Here is a 21047-nt window from a genome sequence, read left to right as displayed (position 1 = left end):
CTGTATAAATATATACATAATTTGAGGAACAGAATATTTATATTGTCTCAGGGAATCTCTCCAGAAAGTAAAAATCACAAGGAAAATAAGCTACTTTCCAGTGGAGGAATCTAGCACACACCACTTGATCAGGTGATGAGAGTTAGAGCCCCAGACAGAATGCAGTGTGCATACCACAATCCTGCGACATTCTTGCTGGAGAAGAAACCCGGCAAACCTAGGGTTAGATTCTAGCAGTGTGTCAAGTGTGTTTCCTGGTTTGCTGTCTGTGTTGTAATTATGTGAGAGAATATTTCTGTGGGAACCACATTTTGAGGTTTTGGGGAGATGGTTCTAAGTTTACTGGCAACTTTCTCCTGATAGTTGAGGAAAAAGCATGTGTGGCTTGCTGCTTTTCTGTCAGTTGGAGATCGTCTCAAAAATTTTTTAGAGGCATCAAATAAATGATGGCATTAATAGAAAGCATATGACTGCAGTTGAAATCACCGAGGCAGAGGAGTCAGGAAAGGAAGGCTCTCCACCCCAGGCACCTGGGTCACGCTTTGCGTCATTGCTTCATTGCATACATTAGCCAACCTCATGTGGCCTCCTGTCTTCTGCCACAAATGCAGAAAGCTACAGCCGCTTTCAAGCTTGTTGTGAAGTTTGAAAACAATGTAACAGCCACAACAGCAGGACAGCTGCAAACATTGGGCACTGAGTGTGAGTATGGAGGAACAGTTAGAGTCATTCCTATTAAACGCACATGGGAATGAGCAGATGGCACCTGTGTCCTAGGTTCTGTGGAGTACCTGGTCTGAGTGGTTATCGCTGTGTCTATCTTGTTTAGACACATGAGTCACTCACCACCCAAGAACCATCAGTTCTAGTTCAGTGGCTGTGCTTTTGTGCAAAGGGATTTGCCTACAAGAATTTAAACGTCTCCTACAAATTATAAGCCAGAGTCTAGTGAACCAACCGTCTACTCAGTTCCTCATTTCATAGACACATACAGAACAAGAAACGAACCTCTTCAGATTGAAGAAAGAAAGACGGGCCGTGAGATGGTGCTGGGGGATAGGCTTGTGCACTGTGCACTCAGATGCTGATGTCTGCGCCCAGACCTGGCTGCAGTCTGGACGCAGGCATTGCCCATACTGTTGAACAACATCCTGTCTCTGTGTTGTGTAAAAGTTGTTCTCGTGTCACCTCCGATTGCTTAATAAAGAGCTCAACAGCCACTAGCTGGCAGCAGAGTTGAGGTAGAACTTCTGATCCCAGTTAGGGGGTCTCAGGTGGAGCAGAAAGAGTGAAGAAAAAGTGGAGAAGGGGAGGAGAAGGAAGCCATGAGGAGGTCACTATGAGGAAGCTGCCATTGAGGACACGGATGAACAAGGAGGTGCCAGAGTGAGACGAAGGTGGCAGTAATGAGCCATGTGGCAGAACACAGATTGATAAAACGGAATAATTTAAATTAAGAGCTAGCTGGGGAACAAGCTGAAGCTAAGGCCCAAAGCTATTATTAATAAATATAAGTCTTAGTCCGGTGTAGCAGTGCGTACCTCTAATCCCAGCACTAGAGGCACAGAGTTCAAGGCCAGCTTGGTCTACAAAGTGTGTCCAGGACAACCAGGGCTACACAGAGAAACCCTGCCTTGAAAATAAGTTAGTAAGTAAGTAAGTAAGTAAATAAATAAATAAATGTCTTTGTATCATTATTCAGAACCGGGGCAGACGCAGACATAAAAGTCCTTGAAGTGCAAGCCTGGTGACCGAATTTGATCCCTGAAACTCACATAAAGGTGGAGGGAGAGAACTGACTTCACAAAGTCATCCTTTGACCTTCACATGTGTACTGTGGCACCTGGTGCCCCAACACACAATCCTGCATGTGCACACACATGCACGCAAATAGTTTTCTTTAAAAAAGGCATAGATGAACTAGTTAGTCATCATTGCTGGTTTCCCATATTTCCCTGTGGTGTATTTGCTGAATGTTACAATGTCAGTTTTCCAAGTCTAAGCAAAGTGGGGGTGCTTATTTTCTTTAACCATTTCTGGGGATGTAATGACGCTATGTTCACATTTCATGCAATCTCCTGTCTTTGAAGAGTTTAAGTTAGCCTGAGTATAACTCCATTTTGAAATAAAGATCTGAATTCAGGTACCAGAAAATATCACAAAATGTGCCCCTGGCAGAGAACAAAGTTAACTCTCCTAGCAACAGCATCCAGGAAATAATACAGAATAAATGCTTCATAGAAAACAGAGACAAACTCCCTGGCAATAATCAATGGGAATCAGTTGAGAATCGGGTGGGAGAATTCTCCCCAATGTTTCAGATATAGTTTAGAAAAATAGCCATTGTGATTATATGCCTTAGCCATTGTGATTGTGTGCCTCAGGTCGCCCCGCCCTGCTAAACTTCACCCAATTCTGTAACGCCAAGGCTTGTGCCCCTCTGCTTGCTGCCATGGAAACCCCCTGCTCACAGATTTTCCCTTTAAAAATCCTGTTCACTCAGAGCTCAGGGTCCCACTTCTCTACTGCTGTGTCAGTGAGACTTGGGTCCCGAGTTTGATCGCTCTCGTAATAAAGCTCTCTTGCAATTGCATCGAGTCGCCTCCTGGTGGTCTCTGAGGGTCCCATGAACCTGGCATTACATCTTCACGTCTGGTTAATAACTGCAGATGTTTAGATTGTTAGTAGATTCTATTGGCTTACAGGGCTTCTTCTTTATTAAAGGATAGCCATGGTTTTTAGATAGGTAGGCTGCTGGTCCTGAGGTACGCTGCCTGGTTGTATTCCAGGAGACTAAAAGATCCCAGCTGTATCTGAGGAAATGCAAGCGTCTGTGTACTGGAGATGTGCTATCTTTTCCTTTTCCCTACTGCTTTCACTTTTGTGATTAACCAATCAAAAGGCCTTTAGGAGGATAGGGGAACCAGCATCTACCCTGGCTGCCAGATAGACCATCATGACTTGTATTGGAAACACAAAGTGAGTGGGACATGAGAATAGATGCAGAAAGACAAGAAGAATGCTGGAGTCAGAAGTGAAAAGCTTCCTTTAAGGGTCTAGGCTGATTTAGAATCTTCCAGATGTTGGGATTGTCTGCCAGCTACCATGTAGTTCTTTGACCTGACATTGTGTGTGTGTGTGTGTGTGTGTGTGTGTGTGTGTGTGTGTGTACATGAATACATCATATGGTCTGGGTCCTGAGGATGCTTTCACATAGTCAAGCCCTTTGTACGCTTAGATAAAAGAGACAGAGTCAGAGCCCACCAAGAAAGGCCTGGCATGCTGGCCACTGACAGACTGGAGCCCACCGTTAACAGGGACGGCGATGCTACTTCCTCGCCACTGCCCTCTCTCCTTCTGCTGCCTCTGTTCTCCTAGAGCGCACGATGACAGAAGACGCTAGAGAAAGGTCAGCACCTCTTCTCCAGATAGCCACCTCCACGTAGCCAGCACTTTCCTCAACATGGTACTCAGAGGCTCCAAAGTGCAGGACAAGCTCTAGGGAGGTACAAAAGGACAAACTAAGAATGGACGCACTGGCCTCCCCAGTGTACTTACTGTCTTCGCCGGCCCTGCGTGGGCCTAGACATTTGTCGCAGCTGTCACAGCTCTCAGACCTGTCAGGTCACACAGGCCCTGCTCAGGAAGAAAAAACCCTCAAAAGTCAGAGAGCCAAGTCAGTGAATGACATGCTGTGATTCTTATTATTTTTTGGCTGGGGTTCCACTTATTCTTCTGTTTTATGACCTTCATGTCAAATAACAGGGGGAAATCAGCCAGGCAGGCAGACCCGGGCAGCCAGCTCTTGTCTGGGAAATATAGGGGTGAAATTGGGGAGCTTTGCTTTCTGTTAAGAGACAGTTAAGTCACTGTTCTGAATTTGGGGACTGCTACTGTGTCTTTTCTTTTTCATAGTATGTGTTGATTGCAGGGACAGAGCTGGAGCTGGGGGGAGGTGGGACTCTGTTAGCTCCCCAGAGGGGATGCAGTGGATTTGAGAAGGAAGGCTGGAAGAGGCCAGAGCACGGACCAGCCTCTGGGAAGCACACATCTAGAAGGACAGCTCGATGAAGACGATGTTACAGTCTGGCCAGATAAATATGCTAGATCCATGCTGACCCAGTTACACCTTATAGGAAGTCTAGGGCTGGCAAGCAAAGTTGCTCACATGCCCCCACCAAGTTCCATGGCCTGAACTGAGCTCCCCAGGACCCAAATGGTAGAAGGAGAGAGTTAACTTCTGTACCTTGCTCTCTGAACTGCACATGCTGTGGCACCCCCCAAAGATACATATATGATAAATGATAGATATGTAATAAATGTAATAAATTTAAAGTTTTATGGAAGTTTAGCTCTTAACACTAGATATATTTTGTCCTAAACATTTTGGAGTAAATGGCTTTGGGCTAATGCTGAGGTTAAAAGGAAAGTCAGGAAGCTTCATCATTGAGGAATAACCCTGGAGATGGAAATACAGAAAATCAAAGGTATGGAGTTACAGGGATGACACCTTTTGTAAATACATTGAGTGAAGCGCATCTGAATTCAAGTAAAAAGGAGTCTATAGAGTATAAATGAGAGTTACGAGGCATCTGTTCATCCCTAGGCCTTTATTTCTAGTACTCAGGAGGCAGAGGCGGGTGGACCTCACAGCTCAAGGCCAGAATAGTCTAACAGATTGAGTACCAGGACATCCCACACTACACAGAAAAATCCCATCTAAAACCAACAAATAAACAATACCCCAACAAACAAACAGACAAACAAACTAATGATGCATTAGAGAGAAATTTTAATCCAACAACATGGTTGCTCTGGCAAGAGATCACATCCAGAGACCTAGGTCTGTGTGATCCGGCTGGAATACTGACACACCTTTAATCCCAGGAGACAGAGGCAAGCAGAGCTCAGCGTTCAAGGCTAGCCTGATATAGACCAAGTTTCAGGTAAACAAAAGTTTAGGAATAGGTGTGGTGGTACACACTTTTAATCCCAGTACTCAGGAGACAGAGGCATGCAGATCTCTGAGTTCTAGTCACTTCTGTGCAGTCTTGAATCAGTGAGTTGAGAGGCAGTGTAGTGGAGCTGAGTGAGTGGTAGTTCAGTTTGTGGGATCCAGATACAGTTTTACAGAGATAAATTGAAGAGAGAACAAGCTAGACACAGGTGGAGTCAGAATAAGCCAGAGGATGAGAAGGAGCCAGAATATTAGAACAGATCGCTAGAGTTTGAGGCCAAGCAGTAATTCAGTCAGAAGCAGAGAGAAGCCACTTTAAATCAGTTAGCTTGGAGAAGAGTTTGAACCAGAACACTTGAGTTGAACCAGTATGCCAGAGTTCAGAAAGAGCTAGGAAGAGTGAACTCATTCAGTAACAAGTCTCAGTCTGAAAACATTCTAGGCCTAGATTAGATTGTATGGAGGCTAGAAGCTTCCAGGACTAGGCTAAGGTTAATTACTTCAGGCAAATAAAGGTTACATTTACAGTGCATTTTAGTAGAACTTAGAAACACAGGTAAATTACTGTTGCACACGAGACCTCTCACATTAAGGTCTGACTTGAGTCTGTTTGTGTTTCAGAAGTCGCCTGGAACCCTGCTCCATGTGGTTTCCTGTTTTCCAGCTACACCTAAGAGCTTGCACTAAGTCTGCTCCGCATGGTGTGAGTGAGTGGCTGGTGATTTTTCTCTGAGCTGGGCGGAGGTGTTTTTGGTGTATGTATATTCTTCAAAGCTCTGATGAGACATTGCTGGGAACTGGGGACTCAAAGTTACAGCTGTGGAAGCCATGCCGAATTTTCTCAAAAAATTGGGAATTCTGTAAGCTGTGCTTCTGTAAGAGCCTCCTGTTGTTATAAAGGAAAAAAAGAAAAAAGCCCAACTGTTCTATTTTATCAAAAAAGACTCGGAGGCCAGATGCAGGGATGAAAGTTTGCTAGTTCAGAGAGGCAGAGATCAGCCAGCTGACCTCTGGCTGATTATTATCCTTCTCAGACAATTCCAGAAGGAAAAAGCCCTTTCTCCTTTTTACACTCTCTTAAATACCCTTCAACTGAATGACCCTCCTTCTTGAGTTTTCTTATGTCAACTGGTTGCTTGCTCTGCTTCTTGACCCATGGTTGATGTTATTTAGCTCTTGTTTTCAGAAAGCTCTTGGGTTAAAGCTGTGTGCTGGAGCTGAGCCATACAGGTTTTTCTAGTTCACAATCTCCAGGCTCACAGTGGGATCAAATCTCCTCAACAACCTTACAGTTTACAACTGTGGGTATGGCCCATGCAGGCTGACAGCAGGGGCTGCTGCACCCACAGAAGGGTGCTAAGGCCATCTTTCTTTTCTATATCAAGAGTTCCCACCCCACTGCCCTGTTCTGGATCCTGGAGATGTTCCCAATACTTCCAAGGTTGGCCAGGACAAAAATCAAGAGCTGGAAAAAAAAAGTGATTTTTCTTTAAATTTTGAAAGTTTAACAAACTGAATTACATAAGGAAATATAACTATACAATGTGCTTTGATAATGTCTCCCCATTTCCTGCTACTCTATCCTGTTGTGCCCTGCCCCCTCCCATCAGTCAATTTTGCCCCCAGGGACAGTTTCTCCTTTAGCTTCACATCTGTACAGTAACTTTATGGATCTGTAGGGCAGGTTTTTCTTGACAGGAATCTCATGGTGTTGGTCCTCTCTGGCCATGGATGGACAAAAACCCAATTTGTTTATTGTAGAAACTTTGTGGCTTCTTCAGAAGTTGTCACTGCCATAGCTCTTTTTTATTGTTTCTCCTTCTTTTTTTTTTAAGTGATTTTTAATTTATTGTTTTATTTTATGTACATTGGTGTTCTGCCTGCCTGTATGTGTCTGTCAGGGTGTCAGATCCCCTGGAAATGGAGTTACAGACAGTTGTGAGCTTCCATGTGGGCTCTGGGAATTGAACTCAGGTCTTTTGAAAGAGCAGCCAGTGCTCTTAACCAATGAGCCATCTCTCCAGCTCCCTGTGGTTTCTTGATTTGGATGAAATGTCACCATTTTGGTTGCTTGTGTCTTCTCTGAAAGCCCATAGACATTTGGTGATTCCATCTACTGAGATGTCCTGGCCTCTAGATGGTGCATTTGGACCGGACCAGCTGTGTTAACCCAGTGTGGTGACCGCCTTTCGCCTCAGCAGACTATGCAGATGTATAATCCCAGCACACACCTCTCTCATTTTTTTGTTCATAAACGCAGCCAGTCTTCTTCTGGACTGAGGTTTTTAGGCAGAGCAAGACTAACCTCAAGAGAGCAGCGGCAGGCGGAGGTTAGAATTGAAGTCTATTATTATTATTAATTTTCACCATTATCATATTATTAACTGAAGCCATTTCTCACTCTGTTTTTGGTTTTTTGTTTTCCGAGACAGGGTTTCTCTGTGTAGTCTTGGCTGTCCTGGCACTCTGCAAGCCAGGCTGGGCTTGAACTCTAGAGAGATCGGCCTGCCTCTGCCTCCTGAGTTCTGGGATTAAAGGTGTACACCCACTGGCTTCTTGTTTTCTTAATATAATCAGGTGCTCCGGTGCTGAGGTCATGTATAATTGCTGTAACTCCATGACGCCGAGACATCTTATCATCATGTGACTCTTTGCATAGAGCATCTTTTTCTATCCTCCACTGTCAGCCTGTGCGAGTACTTATCTATAGTGAGTTATTTACACGTAGTATATCTGGCTCTTTTCTTTCTGAATCCACTCAGTCACTTTTATTTTATGGATTTAATCCAGCCGTGTTTAAGCATGAGTGCTAACAGGGAGGAACATTGCCTCCTGGGTATGTGTGGGGTGTGCTTGGTTGTGCATGCACACGCCTACACAGCTGTGTAGTTCTGAGGACCAAAGTTAAGGCCTCAAGAGCAGGAGGCAAGCACTCTGCCACTGAGGATAGCCCCACACTCCCTGCTCTGCAACTGTTCCCCTTCTTCAGAGTTCTTTTGCTCTTCTTTTCTCGTCTCAAAGCCATTCTCTGTGTTTCACTGTGCTTTTTCTGCTGTTGTTGTTTGTTTTGTTTTAGTATTGACATTAGGTTGGCTATGCTTGGTTGTCAGCTTGACTATATCTGGAATCAACTGAAACACAAGCCCCCGGGCAGCCTGTGAGGGATTTTCTTGATCGTATTATTGGAAGCAGAGAGCCCCATTCTAAATGTGTGTTGCATATTCTGGTGGCAGCACAGAGGTCAGGACATGGGAAGAAGGACACTTCGCTTTGTGCCTTCTTGCCTTCGAGCTCACTGGCATGTCCATCTCTTCTGTTGCTGCTACATTCCTTAGCTGAGACTAGAACCATCTTCTTCAAGATTCCACTGTCGACTACTAGATATTTTGAGTATCCAGTTTGATGATGTTTTGCTATCATCTGTCTATCATTTGTTATTTATTCTTTTACTTTGGCTTGTGATATACTTAATAAATCTACTTACTCAAAAGCTGAAACCATAGCTATCATAGAACATTCTCTGGACTGTATAAAACACACCCCTCCTTTTCCCAACCCCACTCCAAGGCTGAAGAAACATCATAGAACAGAGGATAAATAATGCAGGAAGGGCTGGAGAATTGGCTTAGTGGAGCCCAGACTGCTTTCCTGAGGATCTAGGTTCTGTTCCCAGCAATGACCCCATTGGCTTATAACTGTCTGTAACTCCAGTTCCAGGGCCTCTGATGTCCCCTACTGACCTCTGAGGACACCTGGTATTCACGTGATGCACAGACAAATATGTAGGCAAGATACCGGTGTATATTTAAAAAATAAAGTAGGAGCTGGAGAACGGGGAGGAGGGATGTGAAGTGCTGTCTTTTGAACTTGACATTGCATTCACGAATTTGTAACAGCTGTTATAAGTTATATCATGTTTTACCTGCACATGATAAAGCCAGTCAGTATTCCAGAATGGCTGGCAGAAGGGCACATGAAGTACCACACCTGGCTGAGCAGCTACTGGTAGTTGGGAATTATTTTTCTTCAGGGATGTAACAGTTCCCCTTAATCCAGTAAATAGCCCCACACCCATGCACGCGCAGGCAACCCTTTAAACTCAGTGGAAATAGAACTATGGAGGGCGATGGAGGGGGTAAGAGAGGGCAGTGGGAGATGAATGTGAACAAGGAGCCTTACACATGCATGCAATTATCAGAGAGTAAACTTAAAAAATTAGAAATAAAAAATATACTAGCTCACTAGTGGATATATATCTAAATGAAATGAAAGCCTGGAATGCAAGCTTCATTCTGTTGGGTGGCATCTATGGCTTATAAACTTTATTCTCCCAACATAAACAAGAGCTGAAGAGAGAATCTAGCCCAAGTGCTTCACCAGGGTGTGCATAGCAGCAGTAGAGAAAGAAATGGAACGTTCTTTTCCTTTCTCTGTCCTTCATATGCAATCAAGAAGTGCTGTGTTTCAGTTTCCTACCATTTAACTCTAGATACCGAGAAACATATAATTTGCCACCTCACAAGCTAGCAAAAACCTTTGCCCTTGTTGTCGTGTCCTCGCTGTGAAAGTGTCTTGGTTTTCCTGAAGACTCATGCACTTGCCTTATCGGGCTGGTTACTTACTTTGGCTCCTAATTCTTACCACGAGAAGCACTTTTCATTTCAGCCACTTTTGTGTCAGAGCTTAGTTCATTTGTTAAGTAGCACATTTCAAGCATCTTTAAAAGTTTTTTAAAGTTCATTGGTAAATAGCCAGAGTCTTTGTCCGGTTATCTATGTAAGTCAGCAGAAGCCACATGAGATGCGGCAATGAGCATCAGGGCCTGTTACACAGCCTTGCTGAGCTGCATGGACAGAGGCAGCACCAAAGTTGTCACAGTTCTTCAGATCTTGTCCTCTGCCTCTATGTTTCCTCTATATGCATGTTTGAACATGCTATGTGCATGTAGGAACATGTCCTTCAAGAGGTTTGCTTGCAGGATGGCATCTGTGGAGTAGCCACACAATGGGCTCACAGGCACAGATTTGCCGACAGTTGGGAAGGTACAATCCTTTTCATGAGGTTCACTTCACCGGGAGTCTCCTGAGGTTTGTCTCCACTAATGAAGGAGGCAATTAATTACCCAAAATACTAGGCCAGCACCTCTACCACTGCATATAGGGACCTTGCAAAGAAGAAAATATTTCTGTGTTGAAGGCCTGGCTATTTGTTGGTGGAGAGAGACACCAGAATCATCCACTGATATATCATAACATATATCATCACTGATATATCATAAAGTAGATAGAAACCACACATACACACACACACACACACACCTCGCAAATTAAAAAAAAATGGTATCAGTGATATTTTTTATCTGCAAAATAATTTTAAGTACAGTAGAAAATCATGATTCATTTTCCTAGCAAATACTCCTTGGCTTAACAGAAAGTATAACAAAAATTTAGATTTCCATAAAAGAGAATAGTGTAAATGCATACACATTCTTTGAAGAAAACCAATTCCTATCTTAACTGTAATGAAAATATTGTTTCAGGAAACATTCGGTAGGAAATGCAGACCTCAGGTCCTATTCTCAGTCTTAGGTTTCGATACTTTAGAAAATGTGTTTTGAAGCTGAGCGTAGTCCTTGAATTTTTTTCCTTTTGAAGTCACAAAGCCAGTGTGCTGCGCATGTGGGAGGCATGGTGTAAAACTAGTCTGTTGCACGTCTTTGAGATGCCACAGACAGGGCTGAGGATTCAGAGACACTAAGCACTGAACCCTAGCAATCCCACTCATTTCCTGCCTTTCTGTGGTCGTTTTAAAGACAAAAGTTTAAACCAAATATTGTTGTATGTGATCAATTTGCCATGCCATCTTGGAGAGCATGTACACTGTCCCGTCTCCACTCGGTCTGTGTCTGCATCTTGTCACAGCTCTCTCCGCGTGCAGGGGGCAGTCATGTTAGTTCTGTGATACTGGCCAGTTTAATCCTGCGCAGATCTGGACGAAGTCCCTCCCTGCTTCTCAGGTCCCCGTTGAGGCCTGGCTGATAGGAGCAGTAAACTGTGGGAGTAGTAATGTAACACTAGCCGTGGTCTGCAGAACCTGACTCTGTTTATCAACATTTTCCTTTAAATAAGAGGCTCAGCTGTGAAGAGTACTGGCTGCTCTTCCAGAGGACTCAGCCTCAATTCCCAGAACCCATATGGCATCTCACATCTGTCTGTAACTTCAGTTCCAGGGTTTCTGACACCTTAACACAGATATACATGCAGGCAAATGAACACAAAATAAGGATAAATTACAAAAAAATCAAACCTATGAAATAAAAACCAAGACGCTGGAGACTAAGGCAATAACTGAGCTTGCTATGTCTTCTCACATCTGGGATGAGGGAGTTGGAGTTGAGGAATGGGAAACCTCTTTGTCCTTGGCTGAGATTCAATTGGACGTCCCAGAGATCAGGGACCATAGGAATCGTACACATACCTGCTTGTGTAGATCTACAGTTCCCCCATGTCATTTTAAGACTCTTTATGGCATTGGGAACTTAAAATGTTTGAGTTGGGACCTTCCAAGCCTTACATGGCTCCTTGGGCTACACTGATTTTTGTCTTTTTAGAATAAAGTCATACACAAAGTCATATACAATACCTTCCTTCACCCCACTTTGTCCTCGGAGTTAGTGGAGTCTATATACAGGACCCAAAAGTTAACCTGTAAGGCCCACTCACCCAAAGACCAGGTAACATCCTGGAATTCTGGGAGTTGTAGTTGTAGGCATCGCCTGCCCGTGGGCAGGAAACTTCCTGCAATTCTGAGAGCTGTAAGCTCCACCTGCCCAAGGACCAGGGAACTTCTTGGGATGTTGAGAGTTTTAGTTCTTGGAAAATACAAAGTCACATAGGGAAATACAGTGGCCATATGGGTTTGTCCTTAAATAGTTCCTATAACATGTGTCTTGTTGCCACTTAGCTAGGAATGCCAGGGAGGGATCCTGACCAAAGCTCACCCTGGTCAGTAGTTAATTAAAGCTTGCCTCAAATTTGACTCAAACTGGCTTTTCTGTTGTGAATCTCAGGACTAACACATACACGAAAAGCTGGTACAGCTTGAGGAGGAAGCAGAGCATGAAGGTAACAGGGGCTGGCATAGTAGCTCTGTTGATAGAGTGCTTGCCTATCACACACAAAGTTCTGGGTTCGATCCCCAGCACTGCACAGAACCAGGCATGGTGGCTTACATCCATAATCCTAGCACTCAGGACCTAAAGATGAGAGGATCAGAAGAAGTTCAAAGTCATCCCTGGCTATATAGTGAGTTTGAGGTCAGCCAGGGTCACATGTGACCCATCTAAAAATTGCATAATTTACTTTACTTTACATCTGTGAGAGCACAGCATGAACTTAGCCACTGAAAGAGGATTTACCATCCTCTCTGTCAGCCAGGATCGTTACCCTGGCAGTGGGAAACCTGGCTCCCAGCTGCCCTCCCACTGGCTGGCTCAGTGCCACGCTGAAGGACTCCTCCTCTTCATAAAGGGAGTCATTGATGATCAGGACCTTGCAGGTCTTCTCAGCCTCGCCCTTTTCGAAGTGGAGCATGCTGGTGTTACCCTCTGGTCTGGAGACATAATCTGACAAAGGTAACTCCATGGAAGGAATTGTGCCGGTGGCAGAATCTACAGGCATGTGAAGACAATCAGGGAAGGAGAGAAGAAACAGAATTCTTAATGGGAATGTCTTCCTGGTTCATCACACGATTTGTAGACAGCAGCCTTGTGAATTGCAGACTCACCTCATCCATTCGCAAGTATTAATATTGCAGCTGGAAGCTTTCAGCACAGATCGTTATGACATGATGTAGATTTACTGGTCTTTAGGTAGGTGTCAGGTCCAAAGGATATTCCACACTGCACCCCCAGTAAAGGGCAGGCCCACTGCTTGGGTCCAAGACTGAGTCTAGACCCATCTCAACCTGACAACAGAAGGATTTCTGGATGTTGGATAAACGCCAGCCTTCCTCAGGAACTTGGAAGCAGTTCCCGTCTGCCAAAAGGAGCCATTTCCCTAACCTCTGACAGAGGGACATGCGGCCCCACTGACAAACACGGTGGCTCTATCTCCAGGCCCAGGGTCCAGGTCTGCTTGGACCCTACTCACGGGTACTTGTTATACATTTCAAAGTCCACACAGCCTCCCCACGCTGCCCTCCCCCACATACCTGTTTGTTCTCTTTGGAACAGCAAGGGTCCCCCACCACCCGGCTGTTGTCACTATTCTCTCTCTTATTCTCTCTGTATCTCTTGCAATTCTCCCCTTTCTCTCAGACAGTCCTGGTCATGTTCATTCTGTTTCTATTTCTCTCTACTCTGGACTCTTCCAATTGTCTCTGGATATTTTTTCTCTCTTTTATTCACAATAAAACCCCTTTCTTTAACAATATCATGGAGTGGTCATGTTGGCAGTTTCTTTACTAAGCTCCCTTGAATACAGTAGGGCATAGTGAATCAGGTTTGTTTAGATTAGGAATTAAGCAAACTGAAGGACAATAGGATACTACATCTGTTTTAGTCTTAATCTTACATTAACAGATGGGGAAATGGAGAGGCAGAGAAATGAGGACCAGGAAATCCGTAGTATGATAATTGCATAGAATTTTTCCTGCCTTCTTAGGCCATAGTAACATAGTATTTACATTATCTGTCAATCACCCTCTGATTGGAGTTTCCTGTGTGCCGCCATCATACAGACATGAGATTACCTGTCAGTTTACAAACAGCGCAGGACTGACTAGGGGATTTTAGCTTGGATTCAACGCACTTTAATATGTGTGTAGTTTTAGATTTTGTTTTTTAATTTTTAAATTGTGTGTGTGTTTGTGTGCATGTGTGTGTATCTGAACACATGAGCGCAGTTCTCATGGAGGCCAGAGGAGAACATTTGATGCACTGGAGCTGGAGCTACAGAGGATTGTGAGTTTCCTGACTTGAGTGCTAGGAACAGAACTTGGGTTCTTAGCTGCTGAGCCTTCTCGCTAGACCTGTCTTTATGGTTTATTAAAATAGTTCACCTGTGGTAGGATTTACCAGTATAATCTGAGTGTGGTGGCACATGCCTGCAATCCCAGCACTCACTCAGAGATGCAGAGGCGGGCTGATCTCGGGGAGTTCAAGGCCAGCCTGGCCTATAAAGTGAGTCCAGGATAGCAAAGGCTGCACAGAAAAATCCTGTCTCAAAGTAAACAACAAACAAACTTACCAGTGTAACTCACAACTTGATGAGTTTTGATAAATCCATAGAACATGTAACTAACAATGTAATTGTATTATAGAAGATTTTTATTTTCCCACAAATGCTGACTTACACTTCTTGCATTCCCCTTCCTCTTGTATCTCACCCCAAGAACTACAGACCTGCTTTGTGTCGCTAGAACTTTATTCAACATCATGAGAATTCCATATAAATGGAAACACATACTGCATAGTCTCGTGTGCCTTGACTCTTTCATTTACCATAATGCTTTGAGACATCTCTGCATTATCACTTCGTTTCCTTTTATCACTGTCTAATGCTCCCTCTCAGGTCCAAAGGAAATTCCAATCCCCAAACTCCAAAAGGCAGCCAAAATATCCAAAATTAAATCAAGCAGAACTACAGGAGGATTTCTGGTGGTTGGATAAAAGCCAGCCTTCCTCAGGAAGTTGTGAAACTGGTTCCCATCTGCCAAAAGGAGTCACTTCTGTCTGGCAGAAGAGACATGGGGCTACCTATGGCCCTTATCAGCATGTCAAAGCACATGCTGGTCTCCAGACTCCCTCAGTATCACAAATACTTCTCACACATTTCAAGATCCATGCTCTCTATCATGCTAGTCCTTCTCACCTCCTTCCCTACCCTAAACTCCCTCCAGCTCTCGAGTTTCTCTCATAGCTACTCATCCTCCTTAAAACCCTGCTATTCTCACTATGTTCGCTCTATGCTCTGCTCATGCTTCTCTCATTAGGTTTTCTTTCTTCTCTCTCTGCCACTATTTTCCCCTCTACAGATAGCCCTGGCCAGGTCCACTCTGCTGGCCTTTGTTCGCTCTACTTCTTTTTCTGCTCTGGACTCTTCCAGATGCCTCTGGCTGTTTTATCTCCCATATATACAAAACAAACAAACAAACAAACAAAAATACTCAACAACAACAACAAGCAACCTTCCCCTTAACCACACAACTGGTGCAGAAACCCAGGAGGTGCACAAAAGAACTCTTTTCCGAGGGGTTCAGCCTCTGCTAACCAAACCAAGCTGCTGACTTGACTCCTTTAAGGTACGGATCACTTGTTTCCACTGGCTCCTGCCACCTGTGTTTGCTCCAGGCTTTAGAGTCTGCCTCTGCAGCCACTCCTCCCTGCACCTGCTCTCGCTCTCTCCTGGTGCTTGGATAAATGTCATCCAGGAGCTGCCTGCTTGTCTCTGCAAGCTCCCATAGCCTCCTTACCCCCACAGCAGTTATGCTGGTTCTAGCTTCTCTCATCCTGCTGAGCACCCAACACAAGGAAAAGGATTCCTCTCCTCTGTGATTTGGGACAATCCTCTCTGATGATCACTGTTGAACTGTTCTGTATCCCAGGATTTGTAAGTTCATGGGTTTTTATATAATGATTTTTGTCCTGAGAGGAAGAAACAAAACAAAACAAAAACCAAACAACCCAAACTAAACCAAAAAAACAAATAAGGACAAAACTATGAACAAGTTTTATGGAAAACAGGACTTAACATCAACATATGTTTGATGATTAAGGTCTGCTCTGGTTAACAGAAACTGACAGAGAGATGTATGTCTAACCATTTGTATGTTTTCCAACTGAGTTTAACACTAGGATTCTAGAAAATTCTAGCTAAGAAATAGCATGTTTGATGAATAAAGTATATTTGAAAAATAAGGTTTATAAATTCCTAAGGTCCATTCAGGCCAGCAAAAACTAACTTGAGGGTATATATCTAGCGTCTTTGTCTTTGCTAACTTTGTTAAGCTTTAGTTATTTTAGATAAACTGAGTCATACAAAATATTGCGATATTCTGTAAAAGCAAGCTGTTAAAGAATCAGAAAATAAGGTTTCAAGTCTGTCTTTGTATTTATCATCTTCTTTCTTTTACCTCCCACTTGCTCTTCCCTTAGGACACTCTAGTCTGGCTTAGACACATAGACCAAACTCTTGCTGCGGTCATCAGTAGCCTCTATGGTTGATGTGGCTACACCTTTCTAGTGTTTTCCCTTCCAGCAACATGGCTCTGCCAACCATGCTTCTAAACTTCATATTACATGCTAACTGAGGTCTGTGTTCCCTGCTAGTGTTAAAGCTCTAGACCAGCAGGGAGAGCGTATCAGTCACCACAGATGCCTGACGCAGAGGAGAGTAAAGTAATGACAGACTGTGAAATCTAGGCATTCATTAGAAGAAGTCAATGCAGAAGGTATAAATTTCTTCCTCTCCCAGAATGCACCAGCTCATCAGAAACTGCTGTCAGCTGTGTTTATACCTCTCAGACTTGTTTTCTAGCTAAACCTTTCTATCATTAAATCTTTGTTTCTTCAGAGCAATTTCTTTTATCCCTGTTGTATCTGTATATTTCATCACCTCAAATTTATCCTTTGAACCTGAGCTGCATTTCAAATCCATCATTAAGCAGGAGAGAAACAAAACAAAATTATAAAGCATATGCTCTGCTCATATTTTTATAAATAGGCCCTGCATCGTGTGATTCCCGCACAAACCTTGCAAAATGGCTGTCTCATCTCTAACTTATATGTAATGATGAATCCCACTTCATCTAGCAGCCACAAGAACTGAATGGATTATTGCTCATAAAGAGGTTCTTTGAACACTGCCTGGCACACAATAAGTGCTCAATAAATATAAGTTATTATTATAGTTACAGATAGGAAATTGAGATTTATAGTCATTGGACAGAAAATTTTTACCTTGTAAATTATTTCTACTGTCACCAAAAGTGTGTCCCACAGGAAAGGCTCCTCATATACCCTTGGCAGTCTAACAGGACTTTTTGTCACGTACCATTGTGTAAGTAATTGGCTGTGCTCTGGAGTGCATAGAATGAATGACATTCAAAAGGGCAAGGGCAAATATCCTGTGTGTCTTTGGCAGACAGACAAAGGATCTTTTAGAAAGGGCACGCCCAGCTTCTGGGAGAATGAGGAGAACAGGCAGGGAAGGGCTGCTCCATCTGTTGAGGAAGCTCTACAGTAACATGTCCTAGCTCCACGGCTATCTCAGTCAAGACCAATGCAACTGATGTTCGTCAAAAGTATCGTTCTCCACCAGTTGAGGAAATGAAAGGTTTTAGACGCTGTATATATGAGGAGAGATGCCTTGAATCTGACGGTTAGCCTGTGATTATCAAAATACTTTGGTTCTATGTATCTGGAGGGTCCAATCTGATTGATCTGGAACCACCAGAGGACTCTAAGACATTGAAGGACCTGTAACAGGGACAAAACCACAACAAAATAAAGCCTTCAAGTGACAATCACTGGCTACAGAGGTCATCTGTCATCTGTCAGAACTACAGCATCAGTGAAGTTTCTATGTTTCAGATCCTGTTAGAAAGCCCCTCTCACTGACTGTTCCATGGCCAGGGCCACCGTCTGCCCAGATCTGGGCCCAGGTCTCCATGCCTTGAGGGATGGGTGTCTTTGCACATGGCAGGCTGTTGTCAAGGGAGGCTCGGCCCGATAGCCCTCTCTCTCTGTTTGAAGTTTCTTCTTTCCCTCAGTGCATCAGTGAAACTGGGACAAGGACTGCTCTCCTAATCCTTCTTTATCACAACCTTCTCTGTATTGGTGTCTCTCTCAAAATAAGGTCACATTCTGAAGCACTTGGTATCTGAGAATTCTAGGCATATATAGAGCCATGCACTAGTTTTCCCCAGAGTCATCTCTCTCCTACCCATGCAAAATCCATTCACTTCCTTTCACTGTCTCTACAAGTCCTAACCATAGCAGAATTTAAAATACAACACCCCACCCAAACAGCAATCAAACAATGAGACTAAGACTCAAAATATGGTATATCATGGAACTATTTCTTCTCTAGCTGTAAACTTGGGATGGCAGATGATGAGTTTTCTGTTTCTGAAATATACTGATGAAAACAAAAAACAAAAACCAGAAAACAGAATTTTCATTCCAACAGGGTGAATGAAATAAAATGGAATTTTCTTTCTTCCTTCCTTTGTTCCTTCCTTCCTTGGCTCCTTCCTTCCTTGGTTCCTTGGTTCCTTGGTTCCTTGGTTCCTTGGTTCCTTGGTTCCTTGGTTCCTTGGTTCCTTGGTTCCTTGGTTCCTTGGTTCCTTGGTTCCTTCCTTCCTTCCTTCCTTCCTTCCTTCCTTCCTTCCTTCCTTCCTTCCTTCCTTCCTTCTTTCTTTCTTTTTCCTTCCTTCCTTCCTTCCTTCTATTATTATTATTATTATTATTTTTCAACTTGACATATGCTAGAGTCATCTGGAAAGATGAACCTCAATTGAAGAATTGCCTCTATCAGATTTCTTGTAGGCAAGTCTTTGGGGGCATTTTCTTGATTATTGATTGAGGTGGCAGGCCCTGCCCACTGAGGTAGTGCTGTCTTTGGGCAGGCACATGGTCCTGGACTGTGTAAGAATGCACACTGAGCAAGCCAGTAAGCAGCGTTCACGATTGCAGCTCTGACTCAAGATCCTGCCTAGAGTGTCTGCTCTGCCTTGCTGTCCCTCAAGGATGGACCTGTTAGAGAAATAAACCCTTCCCTCTTCTAGATTGGTTTGCTCAGTGTGTTATCCCAGAAGAAACCTAACTAGGGCAACAGTAGAGAAAAGGAGAGTGCCCCAACGAGATGTCCCAGGAACAGTCCAGTAGACCATGAGCTCGGAACAATCCCAGCTGGATACCCAACTGGATACCCATTTCTTCATATGAGAGTAATTTACCAATTATTATTACATTTATTCTAGAAACAATGGCAAGGAGAATTATCAATGAGATGGCATGAAATCATGCTTATTTTTTTAAATCATGATTCATTTACATGGAGCCAAATTATTAGGCAACTTCAAACTGACTTATTGCAAGTCCTTAGTTATAGCTATCCATATTTTATTTGACTGGGACTAAAAATGAGATGGATTTCCTGTATAAACTGACCCTAGAATGATGATGGGAAGAATGTCACATATTATCACATGTGTAAAGAAACTTGCAAGAAGTATTAGTGATGCTTGAAATATTCTAAAGCAGTGTGATGGTGAATTTTATGTGTCTGTTTGGCTGCATCATGGAGTTGCCAGACAAACGTTGTTTCTGGATGGGAGGAGACGGGCATGTAAAGGAGTAGACTTAGTAGATTAGATCTTCTTGCCCAGATGAGTGTCACCTCATCTGCTGAAGACCTGAAGGGAATGAAAACATGGAGGAGGAGGAAAAAGAGGAGGAGGAGGAGGAGGAGGGGGAGGAGGAGGAGGAGGAGGAGGAGGAGGAGGAGGAGGAGGAGGAGGAGGAGGGGGAGGAGGAGGAGGAGGGGGAGGAGGAGGAGGAGGGGAGGAGGCTATCCTGGCCCGCTCACTTACTTGAGCAGAGGTGTCTATTCTTTGGTGCTCTTGCCATTCCTAGTTCATTGTTCTTCACACTCTGGCTGAACATCACCAGCTCTCCTGGGATTCTAGCTTGCACATAGCAGATGTGAGACTTTTCAGCTTTCACGATTCATGACCTTTATGACAAACAATCTGTGTCCTACTGGCACCATTTCTTTGGAGAACTGTGATTAGTCTAAATGATGAATTAATTAATTTGTCTCAAGGACACTATATTTAATAAACTTGGATAAAATTTACTAGGCATTTTTGTTTAATAAGAAAACTGAGTGAATTATTGTTAAAAGTATTAATGTATAACTGGCACTTCAAAGGAGTTTTTAGGGAGGCTGGCGAATAGTAGGAAGATTGAATGTGTGAATCTGTGGGTGGATACGGGTTATCCGTGTTCTCGGTGAGGAAGGGTATATTGGGTTGTTGAGGGTAATTTCCTTAGAGCAGCAGACAGGGCCCGCTGGAGTCTCCCTCTCCTCCTTCCCCAGCTCCCTCAACACAGGCGTGGGAATCTTGAGATCACTTTTAAAACTTAGCTTAGGAAAGAAACCATTTTCAAGTAGGCACTAAATGGCCTCGGGAATTTGGAGAGCTAGGAAGATACACAGGTGTCATAGGTCTGTGTTCATGTTATTGGGCATGGATCTAAATTCAGTCCTTTACAGGGCTAGGTAGGTAACGTAAAGCCATAGTGGCAGAAGAAAACGAAGGCTAGGGATGTCTCAGACTTTATTAGGTGAGCATAAAGTGCATGATTTACACCGTAAGCATGATTTCCGTACATGAAGTTCTGAATGTTGTGTCACAGTATATCTTTGTCTTTAAAAAGAATTCTTTTTGAAGGTGGTGAATACCCGAGGCCCCGGGGAACTGCATAGCACACCAGGGTGTGTTCTCAAGGGCTAGGGAGAAAGGACCTTCGCGCACATTTTATTTTATTAGGGGGCAGGCTCTGGACACTGTGGATTGATCTTATGTGTTATATGCAGGTTCCTGCCTAGAACAATACCCACCCAGTGCCTCATTACTCTACTGTACGGAATTGTGGGGAAATGGTAGGATATTTTAGAGGAAGCAAAGAGGGAGGAAGGGAAATAGATGCATGCTGGAGGGTCAGAAGCAGCGGAAAGAAAGATAAAGCTCCCAGAGAGAAGATGACAGACCTGGAACAGCGTATCCAGAGTGAGGAGTTCAACAGAGTGCCGCAGGAGAGTTCCCAGACCTAGACCTCAAGGCTGTCTAACTTCCATTCTTAAAGGTCTGTGTGTTAGTTACCTAGGGCTGAAAACTTAGTAGGGGCTTATGAGTGGTTTTGCTTGTTTTAAGGTAAATCATTCTAAATGTATCTCCAGCTGTCATATTTTCCACAATTATTTGTGGATCTTTTCAGGTTTATGTTGTGGAAGGGATAATAGACTCTAGAGGGCTTCTCTACCCCAGTTAGTTTCCAAAAAATCAAGACAGAGGTCTTTTA

Source organism: Meriones unguiculatus, chromosome 10 (assembly GCF_030254825.1).
Source record: "Meriones unguiculatus strain TT.TT164.6M chromosome 10, Bangor_MerUng_6.1, whole genome shotgun sequence".
In the NCBI taxonomy this organism is placed as follows: Eukaryota; Metazoa; Chordata; class Mammalia; order Rodentia; family Muridae; genus Meriones; species Meriones unguiculatus.
The sequence above is the reverse complement of the archived record's forward strand: the minus strand, read 5'-3'. Positions refer to the sequence as shown.